The sequence below is a fragment of the Anguilla anguilla genome, chromosome 4 (genome assembly GCF_013347855.1).
Source record: "Anguilla anguilla isolate fAngAng1 chromosome 4, fAngAng1.pri, whole genome shotgun sequence".
Classification (NCBI taxonomy): Eukaryota; Metazoa; Chordata; class Actinopteri; order Anguilliformes; family Anguillidae; genus Anguilla; species Anguilla anguilla.
The window spans coordinates 39,879,597-39,902,651 of NC_049204.1; the positions used below are offsets into that span (position 1 = coordinate 39,879,597).

Sequence of the window (23,055 nt, forward strand, 5' to 3'; positions counted from 1 at the left end):
AGTATTTTGATCCAATCACCTTGATTTGCTAATTAGTACAATTCTTAAGCCAGGAGATTAATGAAATCTAATTAATGAAATCAGCTGCTTTAGTCCGTAACACAGCAGTGTCCGGTTTGGTCCGCAAGACAGCAAACACCGTCCGCGGCAACCTCGATGGGAACGGCCTGCTCTGACCTCTTTGCAAACCGTCAATGTGCGACAACCGGGCAGGCCTCCACAACAGCGAGTAGGCCATCGTGAGCGATTAGCTCTTCAAACACAAAACGAGCGTCGCTTCAACTCTGCGTGTGTTAAGCACGCTGCACACATGCTCATGATGAAATATTTACCATAAAGCCTTTGCCATGTGGGTATTCATTTTCACCTCCACAAAGTACACTATATTATAGTTAAGAATTATATCTAAAAAAACAGAACAGAAACCGGTTGTTAAGCACAAAGGGGCAATGCGCAGAGAATTACATAAAAGTGGCGGAAGTCGAAGGCAGTGAAGTGCACGGACGGCCCTCCTTCCGCGCAGCGTTGGTGCATCCTGCGAGGCGGTCATGCGCGGTGACCGCTCTCTCCTGTGGATGAAGAGTCAACCACAGGGGGGCACGCCACGCAGATAATGCGACCGCAACCACAACCACAACCCAGCTAGCTGCAGAGAGCCTAGCCCAGGCCTCTGCATGGCTCCACTGCCAACTGGGACGCGCTGGAAATCAAAGTTGGGACGAGTCTCAACTTTCAACTTTGAGTCTCACTGTACACCCAAAGGGTAGCAGAGAGAAGCACTGAAGTTCACTTTCTCAGAGGTACTCTCTCTCCATGTCTCTCTCTATTTCTCACTGTCTCTCTCTCTCTCTCTCTCACTGTCTCTCTCAGTCTGTCTCTCACTCTGTCTCTGTCTCTCAGAAATACAGAGATTCACAAAGTGTAGAAATAAAGATGCCTGAGGAGCACAGTACTGCCAATAGGCAAATACTGCCTTCCCTACAGCCTCCAACATCTCTGATCCTCCAACACACACACATACACAGACAGACAGACACACACACACACACACACAGACACACACACACACAGAGACACACCTGCATGCATGCACTCTCTCTATCTCTCTCCCTGTGTCTCTCTCAGGACACCCTCCCTGGAGAAATGACAGAGGCTAACAGCGGCTACACTGACCTGCCCCCCCAGCAGACCTGCAGCCCTCATGGTGCCCCTCTTCCACTCAGGAGTGCTGCGTTTCCCTGAACAACAGGACGCTCCACTGAGGGCTCTGCTCCCAACTGTCTGGCTGTGCTCACACAAAAGGGAAGTGGCCAGCAGGAGGGGACCAGATCACAAGTAGGCGGGCCAAAACAAAAGGGGGGCAGGTGTCTCTTTCAGCATGCCCTGTCAGTCATTTCACCAGGGCCAATCAGCTGCTGACAGGGGTGGAGACAGCTTCACATGTCCTCCACAGAGTGGTCGCGCAGGGGGTGTACAAAATCACACTGGGATCCAGTCTCCTGTAAAAGTTTTTTCCATCTCTTTCCAAACTTCCCCACACTCTCTTTCTCTCTCCCCCACTCATCTTTCTACTCCTTTCTACTCTCTCCTGCGTCTCAAGTTCTCCTTTCAGCCCTGTGTGTGTGCACGTGTGTGTCTGTATGCTGTGCGTGCGTATGTGTGTATATATGCGTGTGTGTATATGTGAGTATGTTCCTGGTTGCGTGTGTGTGCGCATGTGTGTATGTGTGTGCATGTGCATCAGTTTGTATATGTGTGTGTGCTTGTATGTGTCCATGTGTGCGTGCATGCATGCATGCATCTGTGCTTGTGCACATGTGTGAGTGCATGTGTGCATGCGCGTGCGTGTATGTATGCTGCGTATGCGTGTGTATGTGCATGTATATATGCGTGGGCGTGCGTGTGTGTCGCTAGGCCAGATGTAGGGGAGCTTGAGGGAGGGGGGGGGGGTGGCTTGACCCAGCCAGCTAGTTGCACAGGACAACCAACATTCAATTTTATCACTGAAGTGTCAGGTTTACTTCATATGTCTTGGCTGAGAGGTGATTGCAGATGACACAGGTACTCTGTGTGATTAACTGATATCTGGAGGTGCTCTGCAGTTCTCTCCTCCTTAAAATGGGATCTAATGCAACCTTTCACAAGACTGCCGTATTTCTAAACTACTACATTAAGCTAATGAAAGCCAAAAGGCATTTTCTTTATTTTCTGCTGCCTCAAATTTCTAGAGTTCCAACAGGTCTCTTCAGAGGGAGAAACAGCAGTGTTTGGAATGTCCCGTTCCAGCAGGAGATGGGGTGGAAGGGCTTGTGAATGTCAGAGATCGGTGCCGCGTGACGGCCGCGTCAGAGTGGATTAACCGCCTGAGCTGTGACGGACACCGTGGAAGAAAGATGCGTTATCTGTGTGCCTTGCAGCTGTGCGCTAAAAACAAACAATTCACTGGTAAACTCCACAGCCAATAAATCATTCATTTTTCTATTTTCCACCTGGGGGCTTTATATCTCACCGCAAAGATGGGCAGATTCTGAGATTTACCGTTGTAAAAGGTTGTTGTTAATAAAATGGGCAGGAAAAAACCGGGGAAATTATATAAAGGATATGCTGAGATGGTGAGGCCGGTAACCATAAAGGCAAACGGTGAGGTCACAATTCACTGCACTTTGAGGCACCTTCCTTTGAGCTATAGAGAGGTTCAAAGAGTGACACGAGTTCAGACATCCCACAGTCGTTCACAGGAAAGAGGGGAAAAACAGCCACGCAGATCAAACCCAAGGAAAAAGGACACCCACAGAAGCGCACACAGACGGACAGACGGTGGCTCCGTCTGCCTCCCCCTGTCCTGAATAAAGACATTTACCCAGCATGCTTTTAGGGTAGGGGTAACAGAGTGCACTACCGCAGAGCTCGGATTAAGCCACACCACAGTAAACTTCCACACCGAAAGGATACAGATACGCACAGAGGATAATCTCATTTTAAATATGTCCCTGCTCTTGCGGGGCAGCACAAGAAACACATAAACAGGAAAATCCAACAGCATTCATACTCTTTATGACCTGATGTATCACATGACTAAAAGACCAGATTGTATTCCAAGGCAACCCCTACAAGAACAGTTCAAAGGTCTTAGTGAGAACTGCAATGTACTGTATACACATAGTGCTTCCCCTACCAAATTACATTAGGTGGGGGTAGTTGTCAGTCTGACCAGGGAGGTGGGTGGGTCTTGCTTCATCTTAGTGGTTGGTTGATTGCACAAAACACTACACTCTGGCAGACAAGAAAGAGCACAATTCTCAGGTGCAGAAAAGCAAAATAAAAACCAAAGCCTTGCATATACATTTGCTTTATATTTTGCTATAATGCAAACACTTTTAATGAACAAAGGCTTTTCTTTAATTTGACTATTTCAGCTCAAAAGGGTGAAGATTGTCAGTTCTACTTTCACGTTGTACAAGCATTATGATCACAGAACTTCATTATGATCATTCTGGGGGTGAAGCAGAGTTTCTCCATGGGTTTCTGTTAAGGACATTCCTGGACTGAAGGGCCATTAAACAATAGATCAAAGGTGGCAAACATTTGTCTTAAAGATGATTAAAACAGACATCCATTTGGAAGACAAACAGGTTTCCATTTAGCTACTTACATTGTCAAATTGACATAAAGGGTTAAAAATCCATCATCATCCATTTTTTCCCATAAGCTTATCAATAAAAATATCGTCTAAGGTGCAAGCACTGTATTGAACCAACGGAATAATCAATATTAATGAAGACTCCCCTATAAAATGTGTCATAGTGTACTGGTATTACATTAATATGTATGTGTTTTGAACACTGACAGTGCCATATTTTAACTGACTCACACAGTCAGTGCAGGAATTCTGAGAACAGCAACTCTGCAGTTCTGCCACAGACAGCGACCTTTAAAACAGGGGCAAGCACTTTCTTTTGGGCCTATCCTATGGGTGTGATAACTCCAATAGAATTAATGTAGGAGTTAGGAAATAATGTGACTCTTAAAAGTAAAGATTCTTACATGATGTACATCAGTGTAAAGCTGTATGAATTGCAATGACAGTATGATTGTTGAAAACAATTAAGAGGAGGAATATATCATATATATTTGAAAGGAAATATTTGGATTGGAGTGCAAAAAATATAAAACAGTTAGTCACCCCAAGCTTCAGTTACTGAAAAACTTCACTGTGGTTGGGAAATAAATGCACAGACCTATATTACTTGACAAACTTCTAGTGTTAAACATTTTCCAAGTTTTATGGTAAAATCTAGATTAAAAGAAGTAGATTATTAATTAAAATAATAACAATGAAACACTTTTGCCCCCCTGTGGTTGAAGTGGTGCATAGCATGTAAACAGCAGATGTGACAAACACCCCTTCATGTTGGGGCATTCAATTAGATCAAAAATGCTCAAAGGTATCATGTTAAATCTGCCAAGTCCATGGGCACACAAATTAATTACAGGCCAATTCTGGCATATTCACAAAGCAGCCTTTTATAAAGTAAAATGACGGAGACATCCAGTACTGGTAGCGAATCTGAATAAATCTTTTGTTTTATGCAGCTGTGACCAGAACTCGATTTATTCATAATCTCTCTCTCTCTCTCTCACTCACTCACTCAGTCTCTGTCTGACTGACACATACACACACACACAGGGATCACGAAAAGGAATGCAAGCAGCAATTGACTTTTTCTTGGAAAAGCACATGAAAATAAGTCATTTGAGAGTAATGGAAAAAGTGGTAGAAAATAAGTACAGTTACAGTTGTACAGCCCAGGGGCAAATTCCAGACACCAATCTAAGATGGAACCAGTTTCTGCTCCAGCAGGATACCATCTGGAATCTGGCGATGGTCTGTTGTCTGTACCATGCTGCCCCACCAAGCTGAACATGGCCTCGCCAGCATGGTTTCTTCCACACCAGACTCGGCAAACCATTTCTTTATGAATCTCGCTTTGTGCACAGGGGCATTGCCAGGCTGAAATAGGAAGGGGCCTTCCCCAAACTGTAGCCACAAAGTTGGAAGCACACAATTCTCTATAATGTGACTGTAGCATTGTGTACAGCTGCTTGGCCATGAAAACCCAGTTCATGAAGCTCCTGATGAGCAGTTCTTGTGCTGGCATTGCTTCCAGAGGCAGTTTGGAACTCGGTAGTGAGTGTTGCAACTGAGGACAGATGATTTTTACACACTTCAGCACTTGGCGGTCCCATTCTGTGAGGTTGTGTTGCCTACCACTTCACGGCTGAGCTGCTGTTGCTCCAAGACAGTTTCACTTCACAATAACAGCACTAGTTGACCAGGGCCGCTCTATCAGGGCAGAAATTTAATGAACTGACTTGTTGGAAAGATGGCATCCTATGACAGTGCCACGTTGAAATTCACTGAGCTCTTCAGTACAACCCATTCTACAGCCAATGTTTGTCCATGGCTGTATGTTTGTTTTTATGCACCTGTTAGCGATGGGTGTGGCATAAGTAGCCAAACCCACTAATTAGTAGGGGTGTCCACATTCTTTTGGTCATGTAGTGCAGAGATATGTAGTGCAGAGATAGTATATCTCCTTGTTTTAGCATTCAGATCACAAACTGCTACAAATATATTTTTGAATAGCAACATGATAATATTGATACCAGTGTGTCGCGTTCGGTCCACCACGGAACCAGACTGGTCTCAGCTGTAGCAACTGGTGGAGAGAGCACATGCACCAGAGTCATATAAACTAATCAGTCCGGGTGCTTAAAGCTGTGTTTCTCTCCACAGCTCGGGGCCGTCACCGGGAGAACACACCAAGAGAGCAAGTTTTGTTTGTCTGAGCACAAGAAAAAAAAAAAAGCTGAAAACAGCAAGGCTGGTCAGCTGAAAAGTTGGCCAGGTAAGAGCGGCGAGCTTAAAAGCTGTCACTCCATTTTACTTTCTTTTGTCTTTGTTATTTTAGGTTGCTGTTTTTGTTTATTGTTTTCGCCCAGAACCCGTGAGGGGGAAAGGTTAAGGTGTTTGTTTATTTGATTTTGTGTTGGTGTGGTAGTTAAATCACTGTGGTTTAACAGTATAGGCTCAACATGCAGTATAGGCTGTTTCCCGTTACTTTCAAGGCTTCACCACCCGGCCCCTCCTTCCCTCTCCAGTTCCCACATACGCTCTATGGGCTATTGTCTTCAGATTTGCTAGGCATTTGAGGTACAACAGGAGGATACAATGGTTTAATAGTCTGACCCTCATGTAATCATTCATGTTGGCCACGATATGTGTATCAGCAGATACTAGTTTACTGACTATCATGTTTGTTCTGGTGGGTGCAGGGCACAGAGAGGGAGAGAGAGTACAGGAAGATCATGACAGAACAGAATACGATGGCAATAGTCTAATCCTCTTTTCGGCCAACTTATACGTATTAACAGCAAGTGCAACTTTTCTGATATACTGTCATGTTTGCTCTGGTGTGTTCTGGGAAAAGAGAGAGAGAACGTCCTGGGGGGATGTTAACAGGGAAGAAGAACAAGTGAGGTGAGTGAGAAAGGATCAACTTTTGAAAATTAAAGGGATAGTCAGCCAAAATTACACGACTGTCACTTAACCATGAAAGTAAGTAAGACCAAATGAAACTGGAATCAATGCTTTGGAAAGTCTTTTAAATTTACTCAGCTTTCTACAAAGACTGTGATCCTTGAATTACATCATCAGACTCTCAATTGGGCATGACACCATATCACTATGATGAATTTCAAAAGGGGACAGAGCTGAGGGGATTTGACTCTCTTTGTTATTTTGACAAGTCAGTTTGTTAATGATCATTTTTTTACATACTGTAGATATGTAAATAAACAATTCACTGAACCATTGACTAAATATCTATACTTGTCTTCATATTACATAGATTTGTTACATAGATACAAATACTTCTCAGGTTAATGTAGCTGACATGCTACTTTATTTCTGGATAGATAGTATAGAGCAGAGCTGTAATCACCACTAGGCTCCCTCCGTCCTGTTGAAACTATGTTTACTGTCCAAATATTGAACCAGTAGTCGCTATGGCTACCATCATACAGAAAAGCTAGTTGTGAGCTGAATGTCTTTCAATAGAAAAAATATTTTTTGGAATATAAGTCCCCCCCCCCCGATGTTCAATACATGCTTACGACCTTGCTGGACCCCTATCACTCTCCCCACTCACACAAACCCGTGCACATACTGTACACAGAGGGCGCCGCTTTTCATGCATAATGGTGCTGCATGCATTTCCTGTTAAATGAGTGAAACCACAAGACCAACTTCCTCCTTTAGATAGCATACACGGCCTTATCGCCAAAGTTCAAATTTGGCATGTTTACAGTTTTAACTCAAAACAATCACAAAGCTGAATTTCAGAACTGCATTTCTAATTTGAATGTAACGCTGATTAAAATGATGAGGAAGAACAGACTGACTGTCTTACTAAGAAATTTAATTTAAAAAATAGGCTTCCAACAGGCATCCTGGGAAAAAGCAACAACAAACTGCCTTAACCAGATTAGCATTGACAGAAAAAGACAGATGTTATCGCTTTGACCGCCTTTAAGAAGTAAGCAGGGCTAGCATGTCTTTGAAACTGCAATGTCATGACAACAATGTGGAAGCGGTGCATGCCTAGCAGCCCTGTTGCCACATACATGTGGTAGCCAAACTGGAAAGGCAGCAGATTGTGGTTTTCCGCGTACAAAGACATTGTACAGGCTGGGTAGTCATCATGATGCTCTAAATAACTTTAAATAAAAATAACATCTCACCACAAAATGAATGATCTTATTAAAAAGCCAGCAGATGAAAAACAAATAGGCTTCTGGTTATTACAGATTGGCAAGCTAGCACTTATTTCATACGTATGCACCCTTTCGCTGAATATGTCCTACGTGTTTTCCAACTGCCTACAATTGGAGCCGAGAGCATGGAGAGGACAGTTCACTGGGAAACTGCAGTACCTACAGGCTAGACAGCAGGAGAGGGGAACCACTGTTATTTTTTAAACCACCAATGCTCCAGGGGCAAATTGGTTCAGGGGTCATAGGGTTAAAATGACATTTCATTATATTACACATTCCAGCGCTCTGCAGACAGCCCTGTCACATTGTGAGCAGCCACTGGCCTGTGCAGAAAGATTATTTTGCATAGGCATATGATCGAGGTACGGAAAGCAGGCAATCATTACAGTCGCAAATCCCACACTGGCTTGCGAGCCTTCTGCACCTCCAGCCACTACGCCACACACCTGTCCACAAAGTTAAAAGTCTGGTATCACTGCATGTCTGGCTTGATCTGGAAGCCCTGCAGACCACAGAGATGCCAGTAAGGCCACTGTGTTCTGCACAATGCCTCTGACTGCCAGAGAAAGGTTTGCTATGAGGCACCAATTCATTCAAGCTTTGGGAGATAAGGATAAGGATAAGGATAATGGGTGGAACATGTCGAGAATAACTAGCAAAACATGTTGAGGATAACTAGCAAAACATGTCCAGGATAACTAGCAGAGCCATGTTGAGGATAAATAACAGAACACGCCAAGGATAACTAGTAGAACACATCAAGGGTAACTTCGTTTTTTCTTTTGATGTTTTTGAAATTTGGATGTGGAAAAAATGTACCTCAAAAGCCCTGTTTGAAAAGGGCTGTATAAAGGAAATTACTGTCATTTATTTATCTATAACCTTTAATCTGAACTGGAGCAACTACACAGCAGCCACTAACCAGCCCACAAAGCCAATCATATCCCTCCCTTGTTTACCTAGTGACTGTACCCATCCACTCTTTACAGAGCCAGGGAGAGTCCTCTAAAATCACTCCATATCCAACTGATAGGCATGCCATACTAATAAAATATACATGACCATTGCATAAATCAACAACGCGCTCTCTCTCTCTCCCTCTCCCACTCTGTTGAGTGGCTTTTCCGGTTTCACTTCCAAACATAGTGGCTTTAAGTGTGAGCAGTATCTTTCGGGCATCTGACATCCGTCCAAAAAATATGACTGGGTTTGATGCTCTTCAATATCTAGAACTGGCATACATTCAAAAACAGTTATTAGTTCTTACATCACTTATGCTACAGCATTTTGCCCTCAACTTTGTGCAACAAATGTAAGCCAGTATAATTAGGCTTACTTATTGCAATTTCTTCCAGTACTTCCACAGTTTTTAAGAACAGCAGTTAGGAGCACTAAAAAGCATGCACTGCTGGGAAAATCCAGCTCAGAAAAGCAAGGTAAAGATTACACCCAAAAGGCATCCTGAGCTGAAAAGCATCCGTGTTTTAACTTCGATTGTTAACTTGGAAGTTACCAAGTGAATAAATACATTTTAATGAAAATTCATAAAGAAATAAAGAGACATGCTTTAGGGTAAAGCATACACTGTCTTGCTATTATTGTCTTGCCCTTTCATGTCTAATCATGAGATGCAAAGTAAAGGATAGTTTAAGAAAGTTTAAGATTCAAGGGCACAGCAATACAACTTTCATTGCAAAGAATGTGGAGCTCACCACCTGGTTAGTCGATGGTCTACAGAATATGTATTTCATACTTTTAACTTCTGAGTTCTGACCAGTGGGAACACACTGTAAACCCCATGGAAGTCAGTGGTAAACACTTAAATTGAATTTAAAAAGGTCTGCATTATTTACATGGCATTACCCTACCTGGTAGGATGTGCTGAAGTCACACCTCCCTTGTGAATTTATAATCACAGCATCTTGGATTGCAGCCATTTTAATTCCTTACATTCCATGTCATTGTTTTCCACAATTAGATCCATTCTCAAAATCTACCCTTTAAGATTTTTGTTGCTGTTGCTATTTCTGCTATCTGCTTAACAAACACACCCACACAGACTCATAAAATATCTATATTTAGCATAATACACATTTATACTGCTGAATATTTAAGACGGCCACCAGTGCTAAACTTAATACAGAAGTTTATCCCCACCTAGGTCTTGGACCTGCAACCTCTAGATTTTGAGTCAATTTTCAATAACTGCTCTGCCAGTGTCATCTTCAAAAATCTAGGACAGACACACCATACAGTTATATGGATATGGACAAGAAACAAAAAGTTTCACAATGTCATGAGACCACATGATTGTGATTCATAATTGTGATTCATGATAGCAGGGTGTTAGTCATTGGTAATGGGAATAAATAAACGTCTTGAATGATCTTATATAGATGTACAATGACATTACCTGTTGTCCCACTGTGCAACACTAGGCTGTCCCTGCAAACATGTCAGTTTTCTTCGCGTTATGACATTTCAAACTTTACTCCTTTAATGATGAAGTACAAATCACAGGCAATGCTGCTCATTCTCCCGATCCAGCAGACTGGCATGGTGGAGCCATACAACACGTGTGCTTAACGATACGTTGTGGTCTGAGCCCTTTAGCTAATCCCTCATTATTGATCCATCAAAGGCAGCAAAGAATCAAGCTGGCAGGCCCAGTCATTTAAAAAGAAAATCTAAAAGTGTTTTGGATTTGCCCTGTGGTTGACCGCACCGCCGCGCATTGAATTAACTTGTTTATTGCAAAAATGCAGAGTTTCGTACATAAACTAAACTATTCTCGCCAGTGCATGTGAAATACTAGTCCTGATTAAAATCGTTTTAGGTTTTTACAGAACTGGAGCTGTCACTAACAGTAATGACGAGAGTGTTGGAACATTGATAAACGTGGTGGAGGGTCAAAATTGTTTTCATATCGTCCCATCCCTATACAAGGAAACATACGAGAGTACAGAGTACAGAGTATAGAAATACATACAAGAGTTAATTATTACACATGTAGGACGCTTTACTCCGCTTTACTACTCCCATGACTCCTCCTACCTTCACGGGTCTGTTGTGTAGCCCAATGGAGAATCGCAACAGGCAACACGACACGGGTAGGATACGAATGCCTGCCGTCCTGCACCGTGCCGTGCCGGTCAATGGAGAAGCGCCATAAGGTTATCAGATGTCAAAAACTTTGACTGACTGGGACTGACAGATAGGTGAAGTTACTCTCACCGCTGCAGACTAAACCACTGCAAGCCACGTAGCCACGCTAAGAACTCTTACAAGCCACACCTTTACACACGTTTTTATCGCCTCGTCACAGCAACGTGTGCGATTTCTAATCAAATGAAACCACTGAAGAATGAAGCGCGTAATACTTATAAAAAGTTATACAGACCAGGAAAATGAAATATGCAGTAGGATACAACCGATGCAAAGATATAATGCGATGCAGCAGTGCAATTTCTAGTAAGCGTGATCACAAACCGGCGTTTACTACTCTATATTCTGATACAGTTGCAATCTGGACTGCTCCAGATTTCTTCACGTGCTTTTCTGTTAGATAAAACCGATGTATCACTCGTGTGTACAGTATGCAAACGTAGGCGCTGCTCGACAAGACAGTAACTGCTATATAGCGAGTCAGATATAATTATGTTTATAAAGCCAGCAGATCCCTTTTGGCCAAAGTCACATATTATGTTTTGAAGCATATGCTTTAAACGCGAATTATTTCACAGCGTATCTACGTTCAGTAATAGGCTGTAACCACTGAGCAGTTCCATCGTGTCGAATGTGAAACCTTTAAAGAAAACGAGTATTTAGCTTTCATTTAGCTGTCATATCCAAAAAACCGTGACACACTTTTCTAACATGCTATTTGCACTATTTCATTAAGGCGTTTGCTAACAGATAGATATATATATATTTTAAGTTATTGTGTAGAATACCTTGCTGGAGAATACGATGCTCTTCGAAACCAACCTCCGGAAACGCGCGGACCAGTGAAGTTCAGGCTCTGTATGAACAGCGAGTCCGGTCATCAGCTTCCTCACTGCGCGTTCGGGTGGACCCGCCCAACTGGAATTGATATATCGGACAACACATTACACACGTTGAAATAGGCTATACTCAGAAGGTAAATCTGGTCATCTTCATAATATTGACAGCAAAAAAACGAAGCATGTAAACCTACGTTCCGTCGATTCCCACAATTCAGCTCTTTAACTTCGATCATGCCCGGTGTTCGCAGAGGAACGTGATAAAGCTGTTTTACTCCAGTTCAGCCGGTCGGACGTGTCATGGATTAAGCGTTCACTATGAACACCAGTAGGTGTCTGAAGTGACTGTCTTAACCACCAGGATGTCATTGTTTTTCACCTTTCTTGAGAGCAACACTGACCTCCTGAGACCCGAGAGAAAAAGTTTTTTTATTTTTATTTGACAAGGCGTAATAGCCTATGCTACAAGGTGCCTTTAACGACAAAAACATGTTGCAGTGAAAATATGTTGCAACATGCAAAATGTTGCAGTGACACATTTTAGTTGTTTTGGCTCTGTACTGCCGCACATTGGTTTGTGCTAGAAAACTATGAATATGAGATTAGAGCTGGATTGCCAGCTTTAATTTGAGGGTATTTACCCTTGTGGGATTTACAGCCATTTTTATATATAGTCTCTTCATTTTATTGTCCAGAACTAACCGGACAATTGGCTGCTCAGCTGTATGTCTTGGCATCATTAGTTCAAACAAAAGTAAGCTAACAAAAGGTTTAGAGTTGATTCTAAGTGTGGATTTTGCATTTGGAGTCTGTTGCTTTTATCTCTGTACATGTGGACCAAATAAGCGTCAATGCCAGTAAAGCAGGCCTCCATGAGGCTGAAAAATCAGAATTAATTGATCAGAGATGTGGCCAAAACATTGGGTGTGTTATAATGTACTGCCGGATACATTGGTAGGAAGCAAGAATGTATTAGTGAGCTCGGATGAAGACCTGATAGACCATGGAACACCACTGTAGTGGATGACCTAAAATACTTTTATTTGTGAATAAAAAATCAATTTCAACTGTCGAACAGATAAAGAACACTGTCTTTGATGATGTGACTTCTGATGGCAGCAACAGGATGAATTCTGAAGTGTACAGAAGCATTTTTTTCTTCTCAGATCCATTGAACAGTGCTTGACCTTGGAGCAGGACAATGACCCCCAAATGGGCCAAAAAGTGAAATGTTCTTGACTGGTCAAGTGAATCACCTGTCCTGAATCCAGTTGAACATTCGTTTGGTTTCAACAAAAAAACATCTTATGCGGGGAAAACATTAGTTGGCTCTTGCAAAAATCACCTAATCATCCCCTGATTTAATTGACTAAAAAAATGTTCTCTCCTGACAGTGGAGCTGCTTAGCGGCCAACAATAGAGGATTGTGGTTGTACTGGGCAGCTCCCAGGTGTGAATGTGTATGAGTGTGAAGCAGGGCGTTGCTGTAAAAGAGCATCCGTGCTCAGGGAACCTATCCTGGGTAAATAAATGTTAAATAAAAGTAAAAAATAAAAAATTTGCTGAAGACAAGACTGAAGGCAAAACATCCCAGAAAGAAACAGAAATTGAAGATGGTTGCAGCACAGGCCTGGCAGAACATCACCAACAAAGATCCTCAACTTCTGGTGATGTCTATGGGTTGCAGACTTAAGTCTAAAATTGTCCCAAAAATTATGGAGAACACAGTACATATTTAAGGCCATTCCTTTCTACCCGTTATAATAAGAGTGAAAGCTTCACTTAATGAAGTCCTCTCTGAAATTTGTGCGCCTGTTTTTAGCATGTTCATTTTTAATGGTGTAACAAGTGTAACTAGAAAATACTGGCAGTAGAAAGTAGCCTATCCTCACTGTACTCAGTGTAAACATGAGTCATACCTTCTCCAGAATTACTTACTGTGCAAACAAAACTGCTGTTTACCAATGAAAAGTGTACAATATGTACAAATACAAGTGATTCTCTATGATTGAATTATTTAACAGCAGAAAAAGCATTGCTCTATTTAACAGTGAGTGGTGTTGGAAAAATTCAGCCATTTTTAAGGTAATGATATTGACTAGATGTTTCTGCTATTCATTTGATTAAAGAATCATTCACGACTTAGTGGCTATGCGACACTCTTATTCTGACCAACGCATAAGTGCTGCCTGATATCATCAGTCAGAGATGATAATCAATATCCGGTCAATCAATATTGTCTGCTTATTTATATAACAATACATTTTGTGCCCTGTCCAAATTTGGGAGTTCACAGCCAGCGATTTCTGACGTGGTGACGGTATGCAGCCAAATGCAGTGTGTCAGTGATGGCACATTATCTGGGAGACTGCAGGTCAGGTAACAAAGGCTGGGACATCATAGCCCCACCTTTGGCCTCACATCATGTATGAACTTAATGGTACTTCATATGAAAGCATGTCTAAAATGAGGCCCATTCAGTTAAAATGATCATAATATTACCATTTAAATCAGGTTTGTGTTTTATCTGAGATTATCTTTCTCATTTATAGAATGTGGATCTATTAGCAAAGTACTCTTAGTATTTTTTCCCAATTTGCTGAGTTGAACTTCTTCATAGACTCCTGCTTAGGAGTGCATATAACTGCAGGGTATGGAACAAAGATGTGAAAGGGTGTGCAGAGTGTTTGCGTTTAAGACATTTTTTTAGACTACAGTATCAGTTTATACTTAAGCAATATGACACAAGAGGCTTTGCTTCATCGTGAATACAGTCACGGTTACAGGGGTGTTGTTAAGCACAACTCGAGTGCTATATTGCTTTTATACAACAGTTGCAACATATAGAAACAATTTATTGATGACAATATTATTTATTCTGCAATATTATTTGTAAGTAACGGTTTGTGCGTGGAGTGATGCCGTTTACAATCACAGGCTGTTTTATTAACTGTTACTGTATCAATTTTACAATTACTGTAGAATGCTGTCTCAGCCAATCTGCATCCAGAATCGAAACAATCCATTTTATAAATCTGGACGTATACTGAAGCAAGTTCAGGATAAGTTCCTTGCTCAAGGGTACGTAATCATCTGGGAAACAAACCTGGTACCCCTAGTGCTACACTGCTGTGCTATTTGTAAGTTTATCTCATATGTCATGCCCACTGACACGCAGGTCCAGGTGTGACAGCATAGGCAATAGCAGCAACAATCAGCCAAGGCACTCCACCTGTAGAAACTGACGGCTGCCTGACAGCAGGGGCTACAGCAGAGTCCTGACGCACTCCCCATGGGCTGGTCCTGGTGTGAGGGCTTTCCGACCCATAACGTGTGCAACAACAACCGCTTTCAGAAAGATGGGAGTGTGACAGCTGTACCGTGGAATCCGTGCTGGTCAGGACTGAATGCTATTGAATATTGTAGAGTTGGCACATCATGTGGTATACATGGCTCAGAGACTAGAGGACAGGTATATGTTGGTACTGCTCCTACAAGTAATAAAGAGCAGAATCCCATAAGATCTACTTCCCTCTTCACAGTCTTCGTTGTAAGAGCACAGCTTGCTTTCTATTTGGTAGAGGACACTTGCATTACCAGCCAGTGCTTTCACAGTAGACCACCCCCCTCCAGGGTTGCCAGATTTAGAATTAGTCAAATCCAGACTTCATGCACAGCTGGATGTGTAATCACGAACAATACCGGGAGCTGTCGGACAGGGGGACGGGGAACGGGGACAGGGGAGTCACAGACACACAGATTCTTTACAGACTAGCGGTAAATTTCTCCCATCAATTACTTGGACCAGACTTTACATTGTTCAGTCAAGACCACAAAACAGTCATGTACAAGTATGTGTGGCAACTTTAACCCCCACCTCCCATTGATCAGATACACTGAAATCAGCATTACTGTATAAAGTCACCCATGCCATGGCCTGTTAGTGAAATTCTACTGTGTCTGCTAAAATATATTTTATTCACTTCTTAATAAAAAAAAGTGTTTAAATTATAATGAATATACCATAGTAATATACCTTGATTTGTGATGAGATTATTTGATTGTTCAGCGTCATCTGTTCAATTGCAGTTTTAAACTTGGCAAAAGTTTTAATCTATTAACTTGTCAGCTGCAGCAAACATTTTCTGTTTTCAGTTTATATGCAATTAGGAAATTGCGTTAGTCCCTGGAGGCCTGCCATGCTGGCCTAGAGGCTGAACCAGCATTAATTCACCTGCATTCTCCTGAAGCTGTTTATTGCTGTCTTGGGAATGCTGCTCTACTCCCTCCTCTTGTCCACCAGAGGTTTTTGCTTAATAACATGCAAATAGAATTACCGACCAGAGTTTTTGCATAACAACGGTCTAAGTAGAACTATCAACCGGAATTTTGCTTGACAACGGTAAAGCCCCTGCACTCTCATTCATGGGCTCTCATTATGTTCCACTCGGGAGCGGCTGAGTCACGTGCGACGCCTAGTGGTAAAATGCGATATTACCGGTCCGGTCCGGTATTTGGACCACCAGAGGGCGCTTTGTCAGTGTTACATCACATTTTTGTTGACCTAGACTCCACTGATCCATTAGCCAAGTTTGAAACATTGCCTGTAATCCAGCGTGTGTTCGAATCCAAGATTTATGCGTTCTTCCTGATATTCCTTTCCTTGTTTCAAGGGAGGAATACCCAAAATGCCAGGATGAAATTTGGCAACTACAGCAAGTGGCATTTGATGACAATTTATGACAAGGATGGGAGAAATTACATTCTCTCAACCCCTCGTTTTTCCTCCAATCCACCAAGGGTATAAAAGGAAAGCTTCCAGCAAGAAAGGGAATACCACAATGCAATGGTCCTTGTGGACAACAGAAGATAGGTTTCTTCAGTTCCGATTTGACTTGTTCCTCATATATCTTCCCTTGCAGAGCACCTGTTAATGACACTTGTTGCATGTCACAAAATAGCTAATTCAGGGAAAGTGGATCTGAATATAACTCCAGAGTAACCTGCTGGGAACTCGTTTCTAACAGTTTGACTGATGTGAAATCATTTCAAGAGTGTTATTGTGTATCAAGTTTCACTAGTGTGCCTCGTGCCTTTAAGTTTTTTATTATTAGGTATTTCCTGTCAGGGAAACCTTGCCTAGTTGATCTGAACTGATTTGAAGGTCTTTTGCCCATTCATGCTCTAGGATGCCCTCTTCAGTGAGCTGCTACAACCCCATTTCACAGGGTTACTTGCAGTAAAAATGGATGCCCACACAGCCAGATTGATGATGTGTAGACAAGCCTGAAATAAAATGAATAATGAACAGAAAGTCACACATAATTTTGGTGATCTGAGAAATCACCAACATTCCAGTTGCTTCTTTTGTTAAAGTAGGCTAAATGTCATGGCAGGAGGGAAGCAAGCTTTGGTTGAAGTTTGCATCAAATTGTAAAATTTGGGGAAGTCACTAAATTAAAATGACAGGAAATCACTAAGTTAAGACAGAAAGTGTTGCACTGGTAAAAGCATTGTGGAGGAGATTCACCAGCACAATGTTGTTTTCTATCTCAGACTTGTAGCGTAGAACAACTATTTGCTACAGGTTGTGTTACAGACCAGGAACACATTATTTGTCTGGGAGCCAACAATGTAGACCTGAATTCAACTTTGGGGGCAACTAACAGGAAATTTTCTTTTCCTTTTTTTTTAGGAGGCGGGGGGGGGGGGGGGGGGGGGTATGGGGTTTCTACAGGTTTTCTTTGGCTTCCTTTCAATCGGCAGCCTTGGAAAATAATTCAATACATTTTTTCAGTTCAATGAAATTTTATTTATAACACTTTTTACAGAAACACAAAATAGACACTTTAAGCAAAATATCCTGTTAGGAAAAATGAACACCCAGGCCCTGAAAAAACTTCCCATTGGGAGAAAAAACATTAAAACAGTGGTAGAAAATAATATACTAGCAGAAAAAGGCAGCTCAGGAAATGTACATTAAAAGGTGGGTCAGAAGAGCAAGACGATTTATCTTGGCCTCGAGGATTGATCGTGGTGTTGGCTGGAACCAGGAGAGGGTCAGGGCTATAGCAGCTTGTGTACTCAGGATGGAGGGATAGTCTCAGAGAAGAGAAGAGAAAAGGTTTGGAAACGAAATGAATACAGTGCTACGTATGGCACACGACAAGGCCTGAGTAGAACACGAAAAAGCCCCAGTGTGCTATGCTGTGCCAGCATATTTAAAAGATGAGAAGAAATGGGTGTGCTTGATCCAAGACTGACGGCAGCACAACACTCGCTGTCCCATGCACTCCACCTGTGACAGGGCGACAGCAGGCCCAGCTCACCTCACAGCTCGGGGGTCCTAATCCACCTTTACCACAAACACTGGGATTGATAAAGTGAGTTTCCAGCATACTGTATGTGTGCTCAAAGCTCACCTTAGCCTGTGCCTGAAGTCTGAATGTGTTTTGGGATTTCTTATTCCACAAGAAATGAGCATTGTGGAAGAAGGCTCTGCCTCTCTTTGTGATTTTAGTTACTGGACCTTTTAAATATTTGGCATCTTGTGAATGGTGGATCAGCTGGTACTGGTTTAGTGATACTGAAAATACAGACTACAATGACTAAAAGCAGCAGCTAGGGCCGGCCCTAGCATTTTGGTGGCCCTAAGCAAATCTATTCGAGCGTGGGGGGAGGGGGGTATGAAATGCTTGGTATGAAATGTTCGGTTGCCATTCCGTTTAAAATTAATACCACTAGTTCCACAATAAGGGATGAATAACGTAATTATAATGTTATTTACCTTACATAAAAACTGGATCGTGTGGGCCCCCCCTCGTGGTCATGTGATCCCCCCCCCCCCCCCCCCCAGCGGTTGTGGCCCTAAACAAATGCATAGACCGTTTATGCCACGGGTCGGCCCTGGCAGCAGCTTTTAGACATTATGACCCCAAGATTTAGAATAGCCTACCAGAGGATCTGAGAGTGGTAGAGACAGTCGAGAATTTACAATGAAAACTCAAAACATACCTTATGAATAAAGAGGACCTAGGTTGATTTAATGTCATTTCCGCATGTATCAACAGTGGATACTGTATTTTTCTTCTCCACCATAATGCATTGACTGCAGTCCTTCTGGCAGTATGTGCAACCAACACTCACAAGGCATGAAGTAAAACTGGTTTCACCAGAACTGTGTTCATTGGTGAGATATTATTTCAGAACATCAAATACATTCAGCCGGTGAATAAGATTATTCAGGAAATTATGAGGCTAGTACCCATTTTGTTTTCTGTAAAAATGGATTGCATGTAATGTGAGAATAACAAACATCACACATCCTGATCTGGCAAAGCCTCCAGCTGGCTATTGTACTGTCCTATTGCCTTTTCTAATTTTCTTAACTCTCTTAGGATGAGTTTTCAAATTGAATTTCTAATTCACTGTGGCCATGAAAGATCTATGGCGCTTAAGTTATTGCAAGAAGTAGGGTGTTTCTTGACATCTCGGCAAAATTCCAAACCAGGCTCTTTGAATCAGGGTTAATTAATCACCCGCAAGTTTAACTGGCTTAATATATCACTATCTCTCTGACTCAGCATTCTGGTTCAAAATGGCTCCTGTGGATCAAGTGGGAGGGGAATTGTGGATTTGTGGTGGGTATGATGGACACCCCCCACATACCATCCACAAAAGGTGCTACATAATGGCATCTATTATCAGTATCATCCATCATTTTCACATTCCCATGGATAACAGCAGAAGCTAAATGGGCTAAATGGGTCTAACTGGGTTTGGTGAGTACTTTGGATTATCATTATAGATTATCATCAAAAATATGATGAAGGATATGTGTCTGCAATAAACTACATTTCATTAACAATAAGATTATTTTTGATGATAATCTATAATGATAATCTAATGTCCATAAAATAACCAATATTTTTTGTTACTGAATGATAATTACTAAGGGATGCTATGATTATGTTTCTTTGTAACATACCTGCAATTTGCCTGTGAATTTGACATGGTTCGTTGGTAACAATAAATACCAAACAGATGCCAAAAGAAATGTTCCCCAACATTCTGGACTCATTTCAGAAGTGTCAGTCACCAGTCCTGGAGGGCTGCATTGTCTGTTGGTTTTTGTTGTGTATTCAAATTTTGACAAAAAAAGTCCACTGAATTGGCCACTGATTTCAACATAACCATAAAACCCCATGAATGCTTTTGTCAACTTGAGTTTGGCATCCCTGTTATAGACTGTGTAGTCATTTTGTAGGCTTCTGTTGGGAGGATGACTAGAGGAGCTGTTCAGAAATATCATTGATTTCAGTGGTAAACTGAGAGACTTGTTGATGTTAAAAACCAAAGTGAGGGGGTTCAAAGTGGGATTCACCATTTTCTTTTATGGGGAGTCATTTTTCTACAGGCGCTGACTCTAGAATAGCATGGCAATTATCCTAAGAATTATTCTTATGTTTTTAAATTGTATGAAATGTCATCAGTATGTACAGTGACTAGAGTAACCTTGTTCCTCTGCATTATTAAATGACAATGGTGCGCCACCCTGTGGTGACAGTGGGAAGGGTATATCCATATCCTTGGACCTGCCAAGAATTATATAATTTTTAATTTCTTTACCGTAATTTAATTATCAGGGACACTTGGACAGTTCAGGCAGGAGGAAAACACAAGTAGCTTTTGTTGTTGCTGCAGTACAGGATTGATATGCATGTGTTTTGCATGTGTCTTGTATATAACGGAACCACTCTGAGATATATGTATTTGATCTATTCTGTCAGGCTAGAGAGTGGAGAATGCATGGCCTATATGGCCTTTACAGTATAATATAAACTTTGGCTTGCTGCCATTATGAATCTATATATCAGTAAGATTTTAAATGCAGATTGTATCTAACCATCTAACCATATAACTAACCGTTATTGAGAGCAGCAAGATACTGTGACAAAATGCTAAAATGTAAACTATAAGTAGTGAACCTTCCATGAAAAAAAGAAAAGAAACAGAAATATGGGGTAGAAGAAATGCAGATTTGGTGCAGAATTTATCATTCCACAAACATGTATTCAGTGAAGTGTTTAAGCTTAATTTTTTAATATTGTTTATTACAAAAACATACAGCTAATAGTCCACCACACTTTCACTAACACAGTACAGCACATTAATGAAGGCAGCTGCCAAAATGTTTACGTACACTGTGCCTATGCAGTAATAATGGTATAAATTCTGAAGTATTGTTATGAGTACTGTTCATTTTGTTCCCATTTATGTATAGATTTTAGAATGAACACCCTCTATTTCTAATAATTTTTCAAATTGAGCATGTCTTGCCATTGCTCTGGTTTGAAAGTTATCATTTCAGTCAGGAAAATGACTGCAAAGTAAAGCCATCTAGATAGGACAGTTCACTTCTGTTATTATCCACCTCGATTGTGGGAATGTCTGGTTCATCCCCATTTTTTGTTTGTGGATCCGGGAAAACGTGTTTCTGTCATGGTTCTGTGTTTCCGTCTCTGTCTTTCCTTGTTGGGCTGCCAGATGGCGGCACTTCTGTTTTGTGTCCTGCTTGTACCCTGTTTAATTGTATTATTGTTTTCAATTGTTCAATTATTGTTTTTTGGTTGTCTCGTTTTCCCTTCCCTCTCTGTGGCCTGATTGTGCATTGTGCCCTGCTGTGTCTCATCAGTGTCTTGTCTATTTAAGTCTTCTTCCCTGACTTGGGTGCTGGTTCCTTGTGTTTTCGCTTGTTTCCACGTGTGTCTTGCCTAAGAGTTCACCCGTGTTTCCCCGTGCCTGTTTTTGTCCACCTGTTTCTGCCCTGCCCGTTTAGCTTCTTTTTGGATTTTCTGTTTTCTGTTTTTGAGTTTTTGTTATTAAAATCTGTGAATTTCGGTTTTGGAGTTCTTGGGGTTTTTTCACTCTGCATTTGGGTCCATTCCCTCGACAACCCGTGACAGAAGGAACCAGCACGTACTGGACCCAGCAGAGATTTTTTTTCTCTCTCCCCCCCTTTTCCTTTTCTCTCTCCCTGGGATTTTTGGTTTTTTTTTGTGTTTAGCATGCCACCGGTCTGGAGCAAGCCGGTGGTCGCTGGGGGGGGCCTCTGGGTTCAGCCCTGTCGTCGGACAGGCCCTCTTGTCCAGTGGACATGGGGCGGACCAGCTGATGAGCATACGCCAGGGGCCAAGTTCGTTTATGGAGTATGCGACCGAGTTTTGCTCATTGGCTGCACAGAGTGACTTGGCCCGGCCCGTTCTGTGCCAGCTGTTCCTGGATGGCGTGAAGGACTCCCTCCATGGTGGCCTGGTCTACTTCGGGCTTGTCGGGTCATCTGACCTTGGAGCCCTGATGACAACGACCCTCCAGTGGGAGGCTTGCCTCCAGGGGCGCGCAGAGATGCCCCCACTGGCCAAGAAGTACGCCCAGCCCTGTCTCCCGCAGGGGTCTCCGCAGCCCACTCGGCCCGCCGTTCCGCAGGAGCTGCCCGCTCGGTCCGCCGTTCCGCAGGAGCTGCCGCCACCTGCTCTGCCCGTTGCCCCGCAGGGGCCTCCTGCTCTGCTCTGCTCTGCTCCTGCGTTGCCCCGGAGAGCCGCCTGCCCCGCCCCAAGTCGAGGAGAGGCTGCCTGCTCCGCCCCAAGTCGAGGAGAGGCCGCCTGCTCCGCCCGTCGTCCCGCAGGGGCCACCGCCGCCTGCTCCGCCCGTCCGCCGCCTGCTCTGCCCGTCGTCCCGCAGGGGCCTCCGCCTGCTCCGCTTGTTGTTCCACAGGGGCTACCGCCGCCTGCTACGCCAAATGTTTATGCTTCGCCCCCGCCTCAAGCCCCGGAGAGGCCTCCAGAGCCGTCCAGAGCCCCGCAGAGGCCTCCAGAGCCGTCCAGAGCCCCGGAGAGACCGTGTGCTTCGTCTGTTGTCCTGCTGGGGCCGCTGCGGCCTGCCCTGGCCGCTGTCCCGCAGGCGAAGCCACCTGCCTTGCCCAGTGTCCACGCCTTGCCCTGTGTTCCCGCGCCCCCCCCCCCCCAGTGTCCGTGCGCCCCCCCAGTGTCCGTGCGCCCCCCCTAGTGTCCGTGCGCCCCCCCTAGTGTTCCCGCGCCCCCCCTAGTGTTCCCACGCCCCCTAGTGTGTCCAAGTCGTCGCTGCCCCTACCCAGTGCCCAGAGACCTTGCCCTATCCACGTTCCCCACCATGGGTCTGTCTGTTCACCTGCCCCCCT

At 43.1% G+C, this 23,055-nt stretch overlaps 1 protein-coding gene across 4 annotated transcripts in view; it reads right to left on the bottom strand.

Moving 5' to 3' along the window:
• LOC118226286 (phospholipase D1-like) overlaps window positions 1-12,254 on the bottom strand; it is a 63,065-nt gene extending 50,811 nt beyond the window's left edge. The window contains exons 1-2 of one of the 4 annotated variants that reach the window (XM_035415803.1): window positions 12,035-12,254; window positions 11,790-11,919 (exon numbers count right to left, since the gene is read on the bottom strand). The gene's annotated coding sequence lies outside the window, so the exon portion shown is untranslated. Of the gene's footprint in view, window positions 1-1,173; window positions 1,285-10,890; window positions 11,073-11,789; window positions 11,920-12,034 lie in introns of those variants that run through there. The other 3 variants (XM_035415799.1, XM_035415801.1, XM_035415800.1) reach the window with 3 other exon arrangements.
• Window positions 12,255-23,055: the final 10,801 nt, after the last annotated feature.